General features: G+C 37.6%; 1 protein-coding gene across 4 annotated transcripts in view; it reads left to right on the top strand.

Moving 5' to 3' along the window:
- Positions 1 to 23,017, top strand: part of CHST9 (carbohydrate sulfotransferase 9) — a 94,948-nt gene that overhangs the window by 12,818 nt on the left and 59,113 nt on the right. The window lies entirely within an intron of this gene.

The raw sequence follows: 23,017 nt of genomic DNA, 5'->3' as shown, positions 1-23,017 counted from the left end.
CTTAAGTGGAGCATCATTGATGTGGCTTAAAGAACAGTTCATATGTAATGGATTACAAAGGCAACTGTTTACACGGAAGTCATAGTTTTCCCAGACAGTCTTCAGTAAATACATTAAATTAATATATTTGTAGAAACCAGGTTTGTAAATAAAGGAGAAAAGGACACTGCTCAATAATGTTTATTAATCATGAATAATTTAGTTCTTTCAGTAACCTTGAAATATTTCTGTTGTCAAAGTCTTAGATAGTTTATGGAGGTCTTGCTGACTCTGCTGGAGGACACCACTGGTATGACAAGCAAATCTTCCTGCTTACAGTGCCCAACTAGTGATGAGGCTGTTATAATGAGGTTGGGTGTGTTCAGGTTTTACCCCTCCAGTCAGAATATGCTGTCTTCTCTGTGCAAAGTGTTTTTGTTTCTTTGCTTTTTTAAAAATCTGCCTCATTATTGGATTGAAGCACAAGAGAAAGAGGATTCAATAGGATCAGTAAATTCTGGTGAGCAGTTATAGAGCTGTTGAAGTCCCAGAAATACTATAAGATTTATTAGGTGAATTTCACCATATAACATAAAATGGGTTTCCTTTTTCCCCCCCCAACCTTTAAGTGGATGCAAGCTGTATGGAGAGAATAATTGTCTTTGCACAAAAAAATTATATTAAGAAACAGGTTTTTTTGATACTTTGTCAAACCATAATGATCTAAAAACATAAGTAAAGTCTAAATATAAGAAACGATAGTTTTCAGAGCTGGTGATTGTAGAGTCTCACCCTTTCTTCAGCAGTTGCAAAACCCAGAAGCTTTAAGAAAAAGAAGTTAGAATTTCATATTGCAGCATATAATGTTTAAGTCTGTATTTATCTGTTTGTGAGGATCTTCCTGGGTCTGGCTGTTCAGCAGCCCTCAATCTTGCATGTCATTCATTTTACTTTTATCATTCATATAGCTAAATTACATCTAATATTAGGAATCTTTCTTAAAAGAGATTCCTGCCATGCTGTTTTCTTGAGGGTATTGTGGAAGAGTATTTCTGAGTTGGTGGTATGTTTTAATCCTTTGGTATTTAGCTTCCATGTTCCAGTGGTATAAAAGAAACTAAATGGGATGAGTTTGCAGGGGCTGCTCTCAGCTATGTATTCGATAACATGTTTGAGCAGAAGCTGATGACATTTTGTTTATTATTGTGTATAAGCTTTTGACAACCTGCCCAACCTTGTTCATACCTAGACCACTGTCCTGGTTTCAGCTGGCATAGGGTTAACTGTCTTCCTAGTAGCTGGTACAGAGCTATGGTTTGAGTTCAGTAGGAGAAGAATGTTGATAACACTGATGTTTTCAGTTGTTGCTCAGTAGTTTTTAGACTAAAGTCAAGGATTTTTCAGCTTCTCATGCCCAGCCAGGGCACAAGAGGTTGGCACAGGACACAGCCAGGGCACCTGACCCAAAGTGTCCAACGGTGTATTCCATACCATGGGACGTCCCATCTAGTGTAGGAACTGGGAGGTGGGGGCGGGACTGGCTGGGTGTCGGTCGGCGGGTGGTGAGCAATTGCCCTGCGCATCATTTGTACATTCCAATCCTTCTATTACTACTGTTGTCATTTTATTAGTGTTATCATTATCATTATTAGTTTCTTCTTTTCTGTTCTATTAAACCGTTCTTATCTCAGTCCACGAGTTTTACTTCTTTTCCTGATTTTCTCCCCCATCCCACTGGATGGGGGGCAGTGAGTGAGCGGCTGCGTGGTGCTTAGTTGCTGGCTGGGGTTAAACCACAACAACCACAGAGGTCTACTCCTAGAAAGGTATAACACATACCTTAATTGTACCGAGGACACCTGAACATACTCTTTCTTGCCTGTTTTCAAATAGGACTTTCAAAAGAGGCTACTTATATCTATAGGTATGTAACTCAATTTGCTTCAGAATTTGTATTGTAACTACTGCTGGAGGGCTTTTTGGCTTGATAGTGGAACACTTACGAAGCAGGGTGTCTGTCCTCTTTCCTGGGAAGGCTGAGTGTTGGTCACGCTGTCTTCAGAATGCTCTTTTGAATTGGGTATGAAACATGTATAGGTATTCTTCACATTGTTTTCCAGTTATTCAGATCCTTGGAGCAGAACATCTAGATGATGTTTGGAAATATGATTTTACATGGAGCCCTTAGCAATCATTCTTTCTGTTAAGTAGTTATGCTTTTTTTTACATGATATATGAGTTATTCAACTTTTGTTTAATTTTCTAACAGATGTGCCATCATTGAGTGAAGTGGTCAGTTTCTGGTTATTGTCCACCATTGTTGTTGCTTTTAATAACTTCCAGTTCATAGCACCTCTTCTGTTCCAGAAAGTCCTTTACTTAAAAGCTGGTCGTTCAGGCAATGAAGCCCTGTAGTCTTGTCTGTTCAGTGCACAGATTATATCATGCAGTATCATTTAAGACATACATATAGCCTTACAAAGCAAGAATGCTGGAGAGGTAATTTCTACTTGGCAGGTCATAATTTAGAAGTAATAGCAGAAAAACTTTGAGATAAAAGTGTCTCTGTTCCTGACTTGTTCCGTTTTCCTTAAGTGCGCTGCACATTTTCAGAATAGCAAGTGGTTGTTGCTGGAGTACATTTAAGGCTGCTTAACTCTGTGTCTGATGTTGAACTGCTTTGATATGTAGCTTGATTACAAACAGTCCTGTTAGAGCATGTGATGTGGTCTCTGCAAAATTCCAAGGGAAACCTTTGGATTCTTGCTAGAATTAAATTAGAATTTCTGGTATTTGTTTTTAGTGTGTGTGTATACATATATGTATGCATGTATATTTACTTTTAGTATCCTCTTTATTTCCCTTCTTTGTGTAGGAGTAGGGACTGCTTGTAGGAGAAGTATTTTAGACAGAAACCTATCTTCTCACCGCCGTCAGCTATTTGGATACATGGGGATCAGTTTACATGGAAGAATTGTTTTGGTGTTCAGTCTCAAGAGACTTTGTTTCTGCCTTTTTGCTTCCATTTTACTCATTTGGTGTTACTATAAACAGGTTATTGCTATAAATTAGGGATAATTCTTGATAATTTTGCAACATCTGTGAAATAAACATTTAAAGATTAGGAGGATGACAGGTTACAAGTAATGGGAGCCATTTCAGTGTACAAGGGATTAATGTCCTATAGATGACAGGTATGATTTAGCTGGAAAAAACATGATCTATATCTCAGAGCAAAAGGTTCAAGGAATAAGACAATCCCCTTTAACTTTTTTTTAAACATGGAAAACCTGGTTTTATTTTTGGTTCTTTTTTTATTTTTAAAGGCAATCATCATGGCACGGCAGCGTGGAGGTTAGCTAGGCTTTCAAGTTTGGGTCCCTGCTGCCTCAGACAACTGTCTTGCATACCTTTTTGTATTTTTTGTTGTATTTATCTTAATGGCTTTTTCAAAGAAAAAGAGTGTTTCTACATTTTTACAGTATTTCTTTGGAAGGCATTTAATAATTTCATAATTGTCAGTTTGAAACTGGGAAGATTCATGTCACATCATCATACAGTGTTTTCTTTCTCAGCTCTTCCAACCTTGCGGCTATATCTGTGGGAGTGAATGTTACTGTCTTCAGCCACAAGGGAGAGTTAGTTGGGTACTATCAAATGCTGTGTTTAAACAGACACCAAAAAACCCCAACCCAAAAATCCTGCCAAAGTTTGTTCATTTCTATCCAAAGTTGGGGTCAGTGACCAAATCAGCTTAAAGGCTCCTCTTTTTCGTAAAACTATAAATATTCATTATTCAAGAAAACTGCAAAATATGCTGTATTTTAAGCATTGCCCTTTATACAGATGAAACTGTTCCCATGCGTATATATGAGTCTCACTTGATGTAAAGTGATGGGGAATAAAATATCACACAGATCCATTTGTTTTGGATTTTGATTGGTTTAATCTTGATTTAGTGAAGATGTGCAGCAGCGTCCTGTACTGCCTGGAAAGCTGTAGTTGGCAGCAAGTAGCAACAGTATTTTTCAACCTAGAAAATGTTATGCCCTACAGGAACTCCCACTCCTTCCAGTCCCACTCATATCCACCAAACCCAATTGTTTCCTTACTACACTGAGAGCCTCCCCACAGTAACAATATCCAAGACTGTCATTGGCATCTATTAAACCTGTGTGATACCTGCTAGAAAATAAAATTTGTCCCTCACAGCTTTGTTGTTTCAAATGATTTTGTTTATATTGACCACGCAGCTTTTTATCACACAATCCTGGCAGAAATTCACAGTGCATAACTCTAGCAAAATCAGGCTGAGTAGACACAGTTTTTGTCTCTTTATTGTCTGGCTTCCTAGGATCTACACTGAGCACCATCTACAAGGGATGATTACAGGTTATCAAAGTATCTGAGGAATGATAGAAGTCTTGCTTTTTTTTTTTGAGATGACTAAGGATGCTGAGCAAAGAAGATTCAAGACTTCACATCCCCTATTTAATAATAATTTTCCTGAAGCTAGCCCTTTCCAAACTAATAATACTTTTTTTTTTTTTTTTTTTGGCTCAGGGATGCTGCAGTGCAGAAGCTCCTGAAATGGCAGGGGTGGGATATGGGGTAACTGGTGTTGAGGCAGTGGTTGTAAGGAGTTCAGTTCACATGGACAAAACCTGCTGTGAGCCAAGCAGACGACAGGGAGGAGGGGAGACTCCAAGAAAGTCGTTGGCTTTGGAAAATTGAGTTTCTTGAGAAACAGAGATAGCAAGGCAGTACTTGTCTCCTGGCGAAGAATTTCATTGCCCTAGAACGTAATGGATGATGGCCTAATAGCCACAAAATTTGACATGCACCTTGGGGGACAGCTTCTGCATGTCACGGACACTGGGTAACATCCAGAAAAGTAACTAAAGATCAGCAGCCTAAGGTTAAGAATAGTCAGAATCAATATTAAATTTCACTGTGAGCAAATGCCAGGTGAAAGAAGAGGAGGTGTTAATTGATTTTATATTTAATGTGATTGGAATGGAGCAGGTCATTTCAGTACCAATTATAATCTAGCAATAGAAGAACTTGCCCAGCTGTACGTACATGTGTAAGGGCATAGATGGAGGAAGAAGCTGTTAAAGGTTTGTAATACTTCTGCTACGGATATATTATAATCTAGGCTTAATACAAGCATGCGCTTAGAAACAGCTTGGTTATTTAGAGTCATGCAGTTGTGCCCTATGTATGTGCATATTGCCTTTTGGTAAATTATTTGTAAGAGAAAAGAGGGTTTGGGGATTTTTGGTTTTGATTATGATCAGCTAGGGAGATGTGGTGCGTGAGTTCTGTTAGCTGCAGCTGGAAGCTCTCAGTTGTATTAAATAGAAACGGGAAAATAGCAGTGCCTGATGTTTCACCATTCATCCACAAAATAGCTCTGTTAAGGAAAGAAAATATGTCTAATAGGAAATAATAAATGTAGTAAACATTGTGTATGAAGGCAGTTTTCTCTCTACCGTTGATCATACTTGCTATTCTTGCTTAAACTTGTAAAAAGAGCAGACAAATCCTGGGAAGAGAAAGAAACACAGTTGTTCCTGAGTTGTTGCCAAAACCTCACAGTTTTTCTGTTGCTCAGAGGTGTATGCCATGAGAGGTTACTTTGACTTTGCATAGCCATACTGTGTTTTCAGAGAATGTTAGAGATAGGAGAAAATGTTATGTTTAAAAAGAAAAGTATGTTCCTGCTCTCATACCGCTGTTGATGGTTCCCAAACATGCATCTGTGCAAGCCTTAATGTGAACAAAAGTCTTGCTTTCTTGGATTAGGATGAGGGCCATGGATCTCCAGTGAAGACACCCATTTGCTGTGATGTGCAAATGCTGTTGTCTCTGCATAGCTGTCGGTTGCAGCGTGATTCCCACTGTTCTCGTTTGCTCAGGAAACTGTCTGCTGCAGCCGCTCTTGGCAGCATTTCAGTGGGAATGAAAATAGAGTGGCATGCGTGCTATGGAAACTTCATGGGAGGGTCAGCTACTCCATTGGAGGGGACACAACGTCAGCTCCATGCTCATGAGGGACACAAACGGTAAAGTGCCAAAAAGCTGTTATTGATGGGGATTGGCAGGGGAAGGGCCACAAGCTCTGTCCTTTGTAGAGGGCTTTGGAGACAGCAGTGGAGTAAGAAAAATTGTAGCTCTTTCCTTAAAGGGTGGGTACTAGTTATGGAAGCTTTTGGTTTCTTCCACCAAATATTGCTGAGCTTTACTGCTTTTCCAATTTATTCTTCCTGACTTTGGCCTCACCACAGTGGCAGCTGAAGGAGAGGTGTTAGTTAGCAAAAGCTTAATAAAGCTGGGTCAATAGAGTTTCACTTTTTGCTCCTCTAATCTATGCAAAATTATTTCTTTATTCCTGGAAAAAAATCTAGTGGCCAAATAATGCAGTGGAATCTGTGTTGCAATAATGTTAGTGTATTCAAAAAAACATACTATGGTATATTAAAGTATTACAGTACAGTTTTCAAGTGAAGCATGGCAAGATAAACGAAGAAAACACATGTAGATGTATTAATTTTATTTTTGTTTTTCTATTGTATTCAAAAAACCACTACGGTATATTAAAGTATTGCAGTACTCTTTTTAAGTGAAGCGTGGCGAGATAAATGAGGAGAACACATGTAGATGCATTAATTTTATTTTTGTTTTTCTTAGTTTCTGGCTCTTTCTTGCTATCATTAAAGATTCATTAATGCACAGTATGCCTTGTCCACTACTGAGAGCTAATGGGCTACAATCTGTTGACACAGGTCATGACACTTGAATTGTGTGTAAAATGCAGCTTGTTACTTTAAACATGTTATGTACATAATTCATTAAATGTCATTGATTTAAGATGATTCTGTAATTGCAGTTAAGAATTATGGTACACTTTCCAGAAAGATCTGCAGCTCTGTTCTTGATGTAGGGCCAAACAATCAAGACTTTTCATGAACTTTGGTTTGATTTATAAGCTATTCAGAAACACTCAAGCTGAGTAGCTGCACAGAACAGTTATTAATAAAGATGACAGAAATTTGTTTTCCTTAGAAACTGAAATTTCCATAGGAATATAAGATCCTCAAGATGTGTAACCTTTTCTGCCTACTAGCAGTCCTCTAAGAGGTCATTGAATACGTAAAATACTGGCACTGGGGAAGAAACAAATCTGTCATGTTCTGTGATGGGAAGGAATGAAACAGGGCAGGCAGGTTGGTACAGGGACTGGAATTTACATGGATGTGTTTTTCTCTTTTTTTTACTCTTTTGCTGTGGGAGTTGCTGAATTATTAATGCAATAATAAAGTCCATTGATATGAATAAACTTCTAATCACTAAAGCAGTTACTTGTAGGAGCAAAATCATTAGAGTGAGAGTTGGCTGACTGGCCCCTGATTAAGTGATACACAATGAAGCAACAAAATGTAAAAACAAATGTATTTTTACAAGAATAATTTGATGATTTTTCCCCTTCCTCTGTGTGATCTTATGTCAAAGATTTGGTAATGCAGTCTTGGGACTGGTGGCAGAGAGAAGATGATAAATGTCTCTCAAAAAAAACCCGGTTTTGCCCCAGACTTTCAAATTAGTTTTGTTGGATTTGAGGGACAACACAAAGTATATGTGAAATATAGGAAATAATATGGACATGGTTATTGTACTTTATGGATTATTTTTTAAAATTTTCTTTATCCTGTTACAGATGGCAAAATTAATTTCACACTACTTCTTTTCGGTTACAATCTTTCACTTCAGTGTGTCTGTTTTGAAGATGAACAGGCAGATGAGACTGGGCTTACGTAGTCTGAGGTAGTTGCAGTGAGGTATAAATACTTCATGATTTATTTAACCTTTGAGCAGAAATTCCTTTCTGGTGGAATTAATCTGCAAATAGCTGAGGTGTGCTACCTCTTAAGTTATGATTGATCATGCAATATAACGAAACTCTATTGGCATCAGGTGTAGGACTGATGTACGTATAAATATAACCTGGATAAAACTGCCAGATGCTGTGACTGATGGGTGGGTTCAAGGTATTCTAGGCAAGTAGAGTCAGCCTAGCCTCTCCAGCTACCAAAATACGCATATTGTACAGCTGGCATTAATATGCTGTAAATAAAACATAGTCGAATGACATTTGGGAGTCTATTTAGACAAAGACTAGTCTGTGATAACCAATGCCACGTTACAAATAAATAATCAACTTTCTTGAAAGTTAGAGGTTAATCTTGGTATTTTAAATAGGCTAATCCACGTGGACTAGTATCCACTTAGCGCAATCTTATTAATTACTTGGGGGAGGTAATCTGCTTATTTTGCAAATTTTTGCTATCCTTTCAGCATTCATTTGTGCCTGAAGACCAGGTGTTTCCTCTGGGTCAGAGGACTGCCAGGATATCTAACTCCAGAGCTGGTAGCACAGCACCTTTTAGGTTTTGTCCCTCCTACAAGGGCCAAAGATCCAAGAAAGGATGAAAAAGGCTAGTTAAGTCTGTTCAATAATGTGTTTCTTGAAGTTGACACGTTCACTAACAAGTGTACTTTGTTACCACCTGAGGTAAGCCATAGAAAAAAAGAGAGATTCAAAAAATGGCAGAGAAAAGCAAGTGCTTTCTTGATCCTTGATGACAGGAAAGGAGGGTAAGCCAGATACTACAGTTGTTTAATTCTAACTTCTGTTATGACTTCTGTTATGAGAAATGTGCTAAACTTACTTTATACTACTACCTATTTATTGTACATGTTAATTTTTTTTCATGTTTACGTATTACTTTGGTCCAACTATTTCTTGGCTGTTTCTATTACTAAAATATTTTTGTCCTTTGACTATGCTGTTTCTCACATATCAATCATTAGTTAAATTCCCTATCATTAAATCATATTCCAGTGACACCATTAAAGAAGGCTGTCATCACACAGCCATTCTGAAGGGTAGGAAATGTAGAATTAATATTGCAGGTGCATTATGACTAACCTGGCCAAAAGTGTGTTTTTGCCTTGAGAAAACTTCTGATATTTCAGGTTTTTCCAGAACTCTAGTTCCCACTGCTATTTCTTTTCCTGCATTCCCAAGTATCTGGAAGAAGCTAATGCAGCTGCAGTTTGTAAAGCCTTACGATGGGTGAATGTGTAGGAGTATCATCTTTTTTATGGTGAGAAGTAAAAATATCTTTCTCATGTTAAGAGCACTCTGTGCCAAAAAGGTCTGTGCAGCAGAGAATGATGATGCTTCTACTGATCATAAAAGTGATCAGTAGAATTAACAAAGATTTTTTTTTTTGTGCACAGAACACTGAAGTTTGACTAAGTGAAAGTACTTGAGTGTCTGTTCCTGCTTTCTTTCTAAATATTCTTTTTCTTTGGCTTTTGTTGTTTTCCTCTGATGTGATAGTGCACTTGCGCAACAAAAGTTTGTGGCATCGAGGTAATGCTTCAGGTAGTTATATTGCTACAGACAGTCACATTTTGTTCTTAAATAAATAGCAATAAAACTGAGCAAATAAATATGTTTACATTTCATGTAATGCCAAATACTGTATCATCAAAAATGTTCACTTGAAACTGCACCTATCTCTAGGAGTATTTTCCAGCTACTAATGAAACAAAATATTTGTTGTGGGGGAAGGAGGCTGAATCTGATGTCGAAACATCTAATGGAAAGTAACAGTAAGCATTTGTATGTGGACTCATTGCCTTGTAATGGTGCCATGAGCTGGGGAACGAGGAATGGTGGAAGAGAGGGAAGGTAGAGCCTGAAAGGGAGGTAAAATAGGGTTGGTGGTGTGACATACAGCCCTTGGGGGAAAAAATGCCTGGGACTGACAAACTAGGTGGGTCCAAGAAAAGCAAAAAGCCCAGATCAGACTCATATAAGTTTTCTTTTCTGAACAGGACGGTTTAATCAAGTGGATCATAAATAGTCTTTTAAATGATGAATGTTTATAGGACATAATGACTTAGATTGCCATGAATACTAGTGAGGGGAGGCATTCAGACTGTTACCAAACTGAAAGCTGTAAGTTTCAAAGAGAAATGCTGCTTGAGCTAAGCAGAGGGTAGTATGGTAGTGAGGTGATCACCCTCTGCCACGTAAGACATACTAGGTCACCTCTAGCTTCAGGTACCTCAAGCAGAGACTTACGAAGCCAATTTTCTGTGGCAGAGAAGAAAAACCAAACCAGGTCAGGTCCAAAGGTCTCTCAAGCTTAGCATATTGTCTCTGCAACAGTGCCTAGAGTAGACTATGTAAAAATAAGTTGAGTTTATAATAATAATAATTCAGAGAATTTTCTTTGCCCTTTGTGATTTCTAATTTAGAGGCTTCCTGGATTGGAGATGTGTTCAATAGCCCTGGATTATTCCTTCTTCCATCAATTGGTACAGTGTTGTCTTGACTGATGCCTTTCCTCTGGGATTCCTCTGTTGAGGAGTGCCCCGCTTGAGTGTACTGGAGACTCCTAGTAGCATTTTTTCCTATGATGCTGTTTAATTCTACGGAAATATTCATCAGAGCGTGGTTTCATTGGATCACTAAAAAAGATTTTCCACCTTCTGTCCTAGTACGAATGTCATTTACTGATCACAGAATAAAAAAGTAACTAATGGGCGATTGGCTCAGCAGAACATCCTGGCTATTTTTTTACATTCTTTGTACTTTTCTGTGCTTTTCTCTAGCAAAAACTGTAGGTTGGGAATGATTGATTGTATCATTTCAGCTTTATGCCTATGAAAGAATTTGTAGTAACTTGGAGATTCTTGTTTTCCAATTATTTTTTTAAAGGGGGGGGGGGGGGGCAGAACTGTACTCATGACTGTTCTGGGATTGACTTCGCACATGTGTAAATAAACTGACTTTCAAGGAGAGGAATTTTGATAAGAGCAGGTCAGAGATCCGATGGACGTTTGAGGGGAGAGGGGGTTGGGTATAAAGCACTTTCTCCATAAGAGAAAAATTAGCATTTAAAAAAAATTAATAACAGGTAGAACTGTACTTCTCTGCCAATGAGGTCAGTAACATGTCTGAAATAATGCTTATTTTTTGATTAGTTGGGTATTTTTTCCATGCTTTTGAGAAAACATGCATCTCTTAGTGCCTAAGATTGAGAGGGAGAGAAATAAGTGAGGATTTCTGTGGAGTTTTTATATAAAACATCAAGTGTTCTGAATGCCACATTTGCTTAATGTTGCTTCTATGGTGATTGGAAGTGGAGCTGACAGTCTGAGTTGGGCAAAACATTTGCTGGGTATGGATAGCAAAGAGAATAGTAAAATAGCTTGGTTTTCTTATCACCATCTAGAATGAAATTTTAGTCTATCAATCAGCTGCAACACCTTTGGGAACAGAATAACGATTAAACAGTGTTTGTGAAGCTATTGCCATCACCCTTTCAACTGCTTAGAGGAACTGACCTGCTGCCGTTTCATCTCAGAAGAGCTGTCTGTCATTCGTGGGTATAGGTATGCCAATTCACTTCGTCAGCTTGGAGAAACTGAGCATCTGACAGCAACTGAGGGTGTTCAAGCTATGAAACTGCTGCCTAGACTTCAGCAGACAAAAATTCAATTCTCTTGTCTTAGCCGACAGTTAATGAGGAAGGTGACAGTAGTCTCAAATGGTCGCAGTTGAATGAAATTTTTCAGATGGGAGGGATGCAGGAATGGAAAAAAGTAACTTTACTAATTTGAAGCAATTTAGCTAACCACCAATAACCACAAATTTTTTGAGGAAAAAACCCCAAAAGCCTAGGTGGGTCAAAGAAAAGCTCTAAGAAAAATTATGCTTAACACTAAATAGATGCAAGTAACTACATGAACTTTAATAAAAAATTTCACTTATTTTCCTGATGAGCTTACACTTGAAAAGAAAATTAGGAAAATGAAATTGTAAAGACTTTTTTAGAATTTTGTAATGATATGTTTTTCTTTGCATCCCAGAAGAATAATGATTAAATAAATTAAGGTTAAGGTTATCTGAAAATCTTTCAGAATGATCTTTACTAGAAGATATCATTTTCTCAAAGTAGAAACTAAATACAAATAAAAAATCGAGGCTCGCTCTTGTTTATTTCAAAGAAAAAGGTAATAAAAATAAAAATTACATTATTTAATCTTTAGGTTTGCTTTTTAAGGAACTGTTTGATTCAAAGCAATATATGATCTGTAGCTTAAATTCAGGGTTCTGTTAAAAATGAAAAAAAAAAAATTAGAATGTCAGACTTCCCTTCAGAAGAGTAATTGAGGTTTTTACTAGCTATAACAAAGGCCCCTTAAACTCACGCTGATATGTTGGAGATGCATTATAAATTACTGTGTTTGAATTTAAGAGTGAGAAGGCAAATGACAATGCATAACTTAATTTATTTGACAAATGTACTTTGTTTAATTAGGTACAATACTTCAGTGACTATTAGTAAATATTTTGCGGTCTGTCCTCTAAAGAATGATGTCTCATAAAGAGACCTTGCAACAGCAATTGATTAAGTTTTGATTTGACATGAAGAGACCTCAGAATTTTGTGAGCAAAGTCTGCCTGTGCAGTTCGAGTTGGAGAGTCTGATAGAGAAATCAGTTTTGTCCATCCTTCATTGAATTGTGGGGGTTTTATTTTAATTGTACTGTTACATTTTCTGATAGAAACTGTATTGTCTTTTGTTGGAACCGTTAGATAAATGTTGCATTCATTTTTAATTCAATTCCTGAAAGTAAGAAGGCAGCGACATTCAGTCACAGATTAAATAATCTCCAAAGCAGATCTGATCAAACATTTTAAAGCTTTCAGAAAGCAATATAAGCCCTCTGTATTATTAATTTCTTTTATGCATTTGTTGTTTGGAGAAACCTTGTGTTTGTAACAAAATATATCCTTCTTCAAGAGTAAATTTTCTAGGGGAAGAAGTTCTCAAGAAGTCTGTTTTTAGTAACTGTCCAGTTAAGAGATGCAAGAATATGCATTGCAGATTGGTGGTGAATCTCTGCTGAAGAAGTTCAAATACTTTGTTAATTTAAAAAAAAAAATATAAAATTATAGCCACCACATAAGCACATGGCAACTGTTCTGAGGATGACTTCTAACCTGATAGTTTCTATCAAACAGCCTGTCCTAGTGAGTACTGTACTGAAACAGTAAAGGCTCACTGGTGAATATAAAACAGCATCTGAGAAGATACAGAGCATCATGCCTTCTATATGTGTAATGCAAATGGATAGGAGAAAGTGACATACGCACTTGCTTTTCATTGATACAGTGACAAGCGGTAGATGGAACTGCAGGTTTATGCACGCTTCATACTTTTTTGCCTGACAGTAGAAATGCCAGTATAAATTTGACTCCTCTCTTGCTTAAATTGCAAAATGTCAGTCAGTAGTTGCAGTGGTTTATGGAAATGAGGGTAATGTCAGCTTACTTCAGTGTTATGCTTTTCATGCTTTAAGCAAGTAAGACCACTTTCATAGCTCACTTTTAGTCTGAAAAGTTTGAGGTATTCTGGATTTGAGCAATAATGCATTGTAACACGTTTCCCACATGGTGCTGAACATGACATGGCTCTTGCCACCAAGACACCTGCATGCTTTCAGCCCTTGATTACAGAACCCCAAAATGAGCGTCTCTGGATGCCCTTGGGTGTGAATAGTGCTGTAGCGGACGGTGCTGCTCTCCTGCCCCTGCTCGTGTATGTGCTGTTCCTCTTACAGGTCCTAAGTTAAAATAACAAAAATGGAGATTTGCTGTAGTATTTTAGCCTAGGACATTAGTAGATCATTGTTGTGGAGTGATTTTACCCCCAGTTTATTTGCAGAAGATAAAGATTTTCCATGCTCTGTTAAACCGTGATGGTGATACATGACTAAGGGAGAAGTTTTGTATTGGTCTAAGGTGACTTACGGAAGGCTTTGTAAATTGTGTATGGAGATCCATCAAGGAAGATGTAAAGAGATTTCAAATCATGATTTGCATCTTAAGCCTGGGCACATGAATCATGAAAATGTAGGAGAAAGAGGGAGACAAGATGTGTAGGAGGGAGTTTGGAAAAGAAATGTTAGGGTCAGTAGGCTGATCTTCCAGACCACTGTGGTCAGTGGAGAGGAAGACGCTTCCTTTTGCCCTCCAAGGTAACTTCGGGTTTCAGTCTCTCCTGCGGTGCAGTGTCAGTGAGGTTGGTGTCACACACTGGTTTGGACTAAGGTTGGGCCAACAGGAGCAGAGGGAACAGGAAGGTTTGTCTGTGTGAAGCTGAAAATTAGTTGAGAACAGGCAGGTATAGACGCAGGTGAGTTGCTGGTTTGAAGTTTCAAAATAACTGGGGGTTTTTTCTTGTTTTTTGCTGGTTGCAATTACCAATCCAGATTAATTATCATTTTCATGTCTTTCCAGGGGCCTCTAGAAAGAGGTTGGTTTCCTCGGCTTAAAATTAGCCTTGTGAATACCCCTTAGAGGTACTACAGTTTGTGTTCTGTCTATATAAACATTTTAAAAAGTGTATGCAAAGGAAATCTATCCAAGAATAGAAAGGGGTTTCAGGTTGCTAGGTTATATAAAACTGCAAAGGTTTGCCAGGTTCTTCTGTGGTTATTCAGCTTAGTTAACCCTTTGTATGTTATATAGTTCAAGTTAACATTTTTAAGATCCTTTTGAAATACCAGTTCAGGTGCTAATCAACGAAGCACAGATGCCCCTCTGCGAATAAAAGAGGGGAAAAATAATGCAAAATAGATCCGCAACATAAAGTGCTGCGAAGAGAAAGGTTATATAGTGTGCTGCACCCTCTTTCAGCCATTATACATTCAGGAAGCTTCTTTCTGGTTTATGAAGTTAGATGGCTTTCGCTTGACATGTGGTGTGCTTACCTGGTAAACAGCAAATTCAGAGATTCATGGCATTGATTTCATTTGCCTCCCTTTCCTGGGGGAGGAAGGGTGATCTCTTAATTGAGGTCCTAGATAAGGTGAAAGAGAACGTGTTTGGTCTGAGCTTGCCATAGATTTCTTAAGAAACCTTCAACAATACAGAAAACTCTTACGCCCCGATTCCCTGTCAACAAAGCAGGGTTGATGGCAGGTGCTACCTTGCAGATTTCCTCTGGTACTTGGGTCCCATACTAACAGGGACATATCGATTTTGGGTCAACGGAAGTTTTTTTTCATGTTTGGTGTGCTTTGAGACCCTTCCTTACAAAGGCAAGAGAGCATTCCTCACAGAAAGATGAAATTCTGATTATTCCACTTCTTCTTAGTAACTCTGAAAACCTGGGTCATTATGAATTAAATCCTGAGATAGAATTTTGCCATTCCTCAAGATTTATGCTCTGCTTTCATTGCTTACAAATTTCATTTAAGCAATTCATTTTTCTTATCAGAATATATTATCTAGTCAGATAAAATGTCTTCTTGTAAATGATAATGGTCACTGTATACAGGCTCAGAAGCTGCAGTTGCAAGGTGGACAGGTGGTGCATAAAATCTGAACTGTATAAATACTTCCTTATTTATCCCAGTTTAAGAACTGTCAGTAACGGGTATGTCAGTGTGAATATTTAGTTTACTGCATTTAGAAGCCAATTCTGGTCACTGTCTCAAATTTTCTGGTTTTGTGTGTCCTTTTATATTTGCCCAATAAAGCAAAATAAAAAAGAAAAACCACACTCAACAAATATGTGGTGTATTGCTTGGTTTAAAATACTAAATAATATTAAATATTTAATTAAAATAATAAATAAAACGTTAAATTAAAAAAACCTTAAGTTTAATAAATTCACAATTAGACTTTCAGTACACATGTGAGTAACTTTAAGGCAGTTGTGTATAACTTTAGTATTCACATATTAAGAGCCAAAAGAAAAGGAAAAATACAATTTATAGTTCACTAACCATTTAAACTAGAAACACATACAAAGGTTAGAGTTTTGTATTTCAGCATTCACTTCCTCCAAAGGAGTGGTGGTAGAAGATGCTTCAGTGCTGCTTATATTAAAGGTATTAATGTTGATCACAGTGGTCTAACCAAGAGTTGTTTCATAAGCCTGACATATTCTTCTTTACATATCATAGATCTGTATTGTATGTTTGCTCTGGGGGAGGGGCTGGGCTAATGTTAAAGATTTAAACATTTTGCATCAGGTAGATTAAGTCCTAATAGTCTGAATATTTATGCATATAATAAGTTTTTACCATGTTCTATTTCCCTTTTTTTTTGCCTCTCATTATCAAAAGCAAAGTAGATGTATTTTTAATGGGTTTTTTTTGAGCCTAACATAGAAAAATGTATGGATTTGTTCATGTTTTCTACATACTTGAGCTGTAAACTGTTCACTTGATTGGATTGTTCTAAAGAGGTAAAGAGCAGAGCAAAGACGTGGAAAACGCACCTTGCAGTGGTAAAGATGGTAATTTGTGTTGTTTAACAACTCAGCTGGACATGGCTACAGATGCTTCTTATTATCAAGGATACACCTTCTCAAGACAAAGTTGTTAGATTTTCTGTAAAATATCCAAACTATCACCCATAATTCTTTGAGTATTTTTTTTTTTATCTTGACAGATTCACTGTTTCTTTTTGTTCTCCCATTTCTCTTGCAGTCCCTCAGACAGAATGTTCTTTTCTTATAATTTTAATTACAACAGGTATATATAATAAGGTATATTAAAGTAGGAGAAGAAAAATATTCAGAACCAATCGGCACCAATAAATAAAGAAGAGCAAGTTAGCTTAAGCACATTAACTGCCCTTGCTTTTCTCATCTGCAGCCAAGAGCCTCAAGCTACCTCCTCCTTGTACATAAATGTTGTAATATTTTACTGCTAGAATATTCTTTTGTACCAAAAATACTTTAAAAGAAAATGTTTACAGTATAAGCTAAAGTGAAAAAGGAGTCCAGTTATACCAATAATCGGAGTGCAGAAAAACTATGTTCTTACTACTGGTCAAAAATGCAAAGCATGGCTATTTGTATGTATCCTCTTGTGCTGTCCAAAGTACTGTTATCATAAAGACCTTATTTGTTGTAGGCACAATCTTCTTTGAACAGGACAACTAATTCTGTCTTTAAATTAAAAATAAATGGTATTTGACCTCTGAAGCTTGTTTCTTATTATTTATTGCTTTGGATCCTAGTGGTGTATCTGGTTAGCTTGGTGATGTATGGTGGAAGCCCTTCAAGACTTTTGGTTTCTTGCTAGCTGAAACTATGGATTTTAATGCCCACTCTCTATGGACACTGAAGTTCCGGAGAAATCTGTACCTAGAAACCATTACTAGGATAAATTTACTCATTAAATTACAGAGCATGAAATGATACCGAGGACTTAAGATACACGGACCTTAATTAGAAGGAGAGTGGGGTTTTGCTTTGAGTATTCTACCTTTTTCTAATACCAGCCATTTGATGCCTGGCTTGAGGTCTCTGAGAGATGTACAGCTGTGTTATAATTTTGAAGGTCCCTATTGTCCTCACAAATGAGCAGCAGTACAGAAGGGCACTAGGAGCCTAGCAAATGGCTCCATCTCATGTGAATAAAGTGGAGATGTCACTCCTACAAAACCAGCTTTTTTGCTTGTTCAGGGAGACTTCAATAGCTCAGCATTTTCTGCAGGTAATCCCCACACTTCTCATTTTGAAAAGAAACATGGTGGGACACAGAGAGGGTCACTAAATGGAACAACTTGTCAAAAGTCTTGCACATGTTGACTCCACAGTGGGAAACAGAAGGAAAGCTAATTGTCCTAATTCAGAGCATGGTCAAACAGCAGGAGCATTTAATTCTGGGTAAAAGAAGAATTCCATTCACTGTTTGAAACAGAAAGTAAAAATCTCTGGGCTGTATTTTTCTCTTGCATTTGGTCCCAAGATTTTTTCAATATATATATGCTGTTATTTTATACAGTATTTCTTGTCCCTTTAACCTGTATGTGCAGTAAGATCTTGGGGTACAGGGAGGAGAGTACCTTTTTGTAAGTAGATGAGATATGGATAACTTTTTTTCCTTTTCCAGATTTTGTTTACTTTTCAGATCAGCATGAATGTTTGTGGTTTATTTTCTCTGCTCTGGTGCATCCATAACTTAAAGCTGTTCAGTGATTTATTTTATTTTTACTATTTTGTATGCAAGTGGGTATAGTTCATTATCTTGTCATACTTACTGAAGAAAAGTGTTTGTTCCTTATCAAAAGTTAGATAGCTTCCGCCATGCTTTTAACTTTTTATAAAAACCAGAATTTAGGAAGTATTGCAAGTGATGTAAGAGTTAGAGATTGGCAGAGAGAAGTATGCTTTGTTCCTTGTGGCTAGTAATTCCAGGGTCTGTTCTCCCACACCCTTGCTTTATATGTGGAGCAGGAGGAATGAATGTAAGAAGACACTTTGAATATTAAAAGACTAAATTTCTGGTAGTTTAGTGGTTGGTTGGCTGACATAAACAGAGTACACTCTGCTCATATAATGAAGTGTAAAGTATTTTTGTGACTCCTTATAAAACCAAACAGCAAAAAATGGGACAGAGTTATTCACAGATGCTTTGTTATATTATACTGCATTCTTCATGGGTTACTGAGCTTCTCTGCAACTTCATAGGAGCATGAGTGTAAGGCTATATAGGAACAAAGAAATTAAAGTGCTATTCTTTTTTTCTGTCTCCAAATGTAAATAGTTTATGCATTCAACATTTTGGCATCTTAAAAATATATAATTTGGGCAAAACATCTTAGTAGTGATTCAAGCTTTCCATGACATTTGAGATCTAAATCATCTTAAAAATTAACCCTGTGTTTAAAAGAAACCTGACAGGCAAAATATAACAAAGTTCATGTTTTCCTATACATGGAACGTAAACTTGTTGGATTGCTAAATTCCTCACTGGATTTTGAAACTTCCAAACACAAATGGAGTTTTAAGTCTCTCCCTTTCTTTCCTTTAGAAGATGGTGGCACACCCCTTTCCCTTTCTGGGGAACAGCTAAGCCATAGTATAAAAGGTGGTTTCCTTGATGTTCAGTTAGTTTTGCTTGTTTTGTTCCCCCCATCTTACTTACTGGCATGGCTTTGATAATCTATAGGGGACTACCTGTAGTGGAAAGTTTGCTTGTAATTTTTATATACCATTTTTTATAGTTGTCTTTTTGCAGTACGTTATTTTTCAGAGTTGTTTTCTAGATCTTTGGGTTTTTTCTATAGCAGCAGTAAAAACTTGGCTTAGAAGAATCTGCAGGACCCTATAGCAGTTTGATGGTAACATCTACCTACAACTGGCATAACTGATTTTCAGCGGAGTTTCAAACATTACCTTAAGGCAGGTATTAACCACATAGATGTTGATTCTTGAAAATTTGCTTTAAAGGGTACTTTTAATCAGACTGAGTCCTTTTTTTATGTTTTTCACTTAATAGGTGCACTGATGGTTGGATGTTATTATAGCCCGGTACTTCCTAGAAAAAATGAAACCCTTTGGTCTTTCTGCATTGTCATTTCTCTTAATGAATTATAGAATTGCTACAGAGGAATACTGAAAAAAATGTGCTGTCAATCTGAAAACCTATGGAGAGAAGGAAGGTAGCTGGAGAAAAATAGTACTGCAGATATGACTAATTTAAGTTAGTGATCAGTGCTACTTTAATAAACATTTTGAAGATGTATAGTCCATACCATGACCTTCATGTTTTGCAATTAACAATAATTGAATTGAAAGCGTGTTTCGAAGCATGCCCTAAAACTTGTATGCTTTTAGAGTACTCCGAAGATAAAAATCTTTCTGCATTTATTTTACTATGCAGAAGAGATCTGTTACAGTCCTCTGCCTCTTAATAACAAATGTTTGTGGCTTAAGTTATAATCGTCAGTTCAGACTGCAGTTATTCTGGTATGAACAGTAGTACGCGGCCATCAGAGCTCAAATGCAGTATCTCGAGGCCAGATCTCTGGAGCCAGTGGAACAGAGGGTTTTGGACAGAAAGTACAGAGGGATGCTGTCAGGTGGAACCAGAGTGGAATTCAAGTGGAATGAGTTTTCCAGATGAGGAGACATATTTGATGAAGGATGAAGATAACAAAGATTGAGAAGGACAAACTGTATTTGAGAGATCACCTTTTCAATTAAGGTAGAAGAAAAGAACTACTTCTCAAACTTGGAGCATGCCAAGACATCTGGATGTTGCTGTAAGATGGGCATAGACTGTTGCTCTGGAAAATACACTGTTGGTATTAGCTGAAATCTTACTCCTGTTGCAGGAACCTGAAACTTTTTGAGATGTTGAGCTGCATGCACAGAGCTAGCAAGACAGGAGATGTTGATGCTCTTTTATGTATCTGAGGAAACACCGAAGGGAATAGACCCGAGTGTACTACAGGAGAAATGAGAATCTTTTAGACAAAGCCTATACACAAAGAAAGGACTTCACTGAATGCATTGTTACAGGAAACAAATTTTGGTTGGTTGGTTAAATGAGGAGTATAAAGAGCAATGAAGTCAGAAAGATGTCTTGGTGATGTCTGTGAAGCAAAAGCTGTTCTTGTCCCTTATAAAAGGGCAAGTCAGCATTTTTAGCTGAAAGGCAAAAATTTGAATATAAATTGTAAGACGAGAAGCGTGTCATGAAAATAAGGCATCGTTACTTACGTGCACCTCAATGCACTAGATGTTACCCCAAAATTGAGTACTTGCAGGTAGGACATTAAGTTGTAGAAGTGAGCACTAAACCTGCATGCTCAGCATGGTAGCATAAGGAGGTTCATACCGCATAGCTGACTCTGGAGAAACTCAAGTCAAGTCTGGTCATTCAAAATACCAGCAGTAGGGGGATTATTCGTCAATCACATTAGTGAGTCGTCTCATTAGGTGAAATTGTGGTGCATTTAGGTTCTTGAAGAAATAGCTGCTCATTGGGAGTGAACGTAATTGCAGTTAGCTTTAAATCACTCTCACAGACACCTGATTGAGGAATACTTTTTTGAGGAGCCACCAGCCATAAATTGAGCTGTTCTGGAGGGCTGTACAAGTTCCTGTAATGTTGATGGGCTACAGAAGGCTCCATGCAACACTGCCTACAGCAGCGCTTCACTGGTGCGGTGCCCATGTCGGCAGCTGCGGGATGAGAGGAATTTATCTTCTGGCTGGGGAGGAAACTATCCCCTGCTTTCTCTCTGTTGTATTTGCAGATGCTGAGGCTGCAGCAAATGTGTCCTTTACCGCATGCTTTAGTTAGGGTTCCTTACAACAGGGTGCTACCTATTTAAAATACTGCCACAGTTCCAAATACTGTCATAGATATAATAGAAGGGACAGATGATAATTGGTTTTTATTTTCTTCAAGCACTTCAAGCAGAGCAGCTGTTAAACAGAACAGGATCGAGGTCTCTTGTCTACTCCGATCCCTTGTCCCTTTGACAGTGCTCCCTCTTGACAAACTGATGCTTCTTGGGAAAACAACTTGGGTATCACTGCACTTACTCTTTGAAGTGCTCATCATCTCTATGTCTGCCATCCTAATGTCATATTGCTGAGACAGTGACCAACAGTTATAGGAGTATGGTAGCAGGAAACCTCAATTTGTGAACGAGGTAAAAATCTGCATTCAAAATCTTAGGGTTCCTTTCTCCAAACCAGTAAATCCTTTCCAACAAAAGCCATGTTTAGCTCTTCCCACCCATTAAGCACAGTGCTAGTGAAGTGTGGGAGAGCAGCCGCTAACAGCATTGTAAAACTTTACAAAGTTTTAGCCTGGATCCAGGCTAGTTGCCCACTGTACTGGCAAGAAGATCGAATTGTTCTTTGGCTTTTTAAAGCTCAGCTGAACTATCCAGTCAATCTGCTGGGGAAAAAATGGATGAGGCAATTCAGGAGAGGAAGGACGGGCCAAAGAAGAGGGGTAAGCTATTGAGTAGTTTTCTCTAAAGACAAAGTGGGAGTGGAAACCGAGGATGAGAGTGTAAAATTAAACAGTATATTTGTTATCTATACTGTAGAGGTTTCCCTGTGCGGTAGATAAGCACGCAATACTTGTTCATTTTACATGCCACCAGACAAGTTGTGGGACAGTATCTTAGTTCTTGGATTTTTAGTGGTAGTCTCATGAAAGCTTCTCTTTTTCTTTTTCCTGCATAATGTCGGACAATGTTAGTACATTACTACATCATTACTTTCTTGCCCTGGAACCTTAATGCTGCTTTTTGCCCTGCTGTAGCATAATCTTTATGTGCTCTTGATTGAGGTTGAGGCATCAGGACATGTGGAGAGGTATCTTTCACATGATGAGTGTGGCAGCTGTGGTTTTCAGACCACCAGGCACAACAAGATTTTTAATCCCCCCCCCTCTGGTGAGATGTAATTGACAGAATATACTTGTTGCCAGCTTCAAAACTAAAACTAGACTATGCATACGCAGCTATCCTTTTTAACTCCTATAAGTGTGATGTTTTGGTATACTTTTCCTGTATTAAAACTGACTATGATAAGTTAAAAATGAAGACTTTAGTTGTATCTCATATCAAGAAAGGATGTCTTGGTTTTGTTTTTTTTTTCTCCCCCACCCACCTGAAATCTCAAGTACAAGGGAAAATTGCCTTGGATAGCACTGTGGAGTTAGTACTACTACAAAGCATTACTAAAGCATAACTACCAAGCCAGAAAGCATAGTCCTGTATACTTCAAGCAGTGCCACTTTTGTTGTAGGTGTTTTTCTTTCTGAAAAAAATGCTTGATCCTCTAAATGAAACTGAGCCTCCTCTTCCTTGAATGAATTTTTTAAAATGCTGTAGTGTCAGAACAATTTATTTGCAAGATTTTAAACCAAATAGACCTTCATTGGTGAAATAGCTATCTGGTACACTTACCATAAAACCCATTGCCAGAGGTACAGGTCTTCATCAATATGACTTTTAGTACAATGTCAGCAACGATGTATATAAAAGTGTTTGATCAATAAAGCATTTTGAGGTTGACATGTTCCACTTTTAAAACCAAATCTAACTTACTTTTTTAAATCTAACTAGTGATACCTTTATATACTTTTATGTAAAATAGTTTTTATATGGGACAAG

This window comes from Accipiter gentilis, chromosome 2 (genome assembly GCF_929443795.1).
Source record: "Accipiter gentilis chromosome 2, bAccGen1.1, whole genome shotgun sequence".
Taxonomy (NCBI): domain Eukaryota; kingdom Metazoa; phylum Chordata; class Aves; order Accipitriformes; family Accipitridae; genus Astur; species Astur gentilis.
The sequence above is the reverse complement of the archived record's forward strand: the minus strand, read 5'-3'. Positions and strand labels throughout refer to the sequence as shown.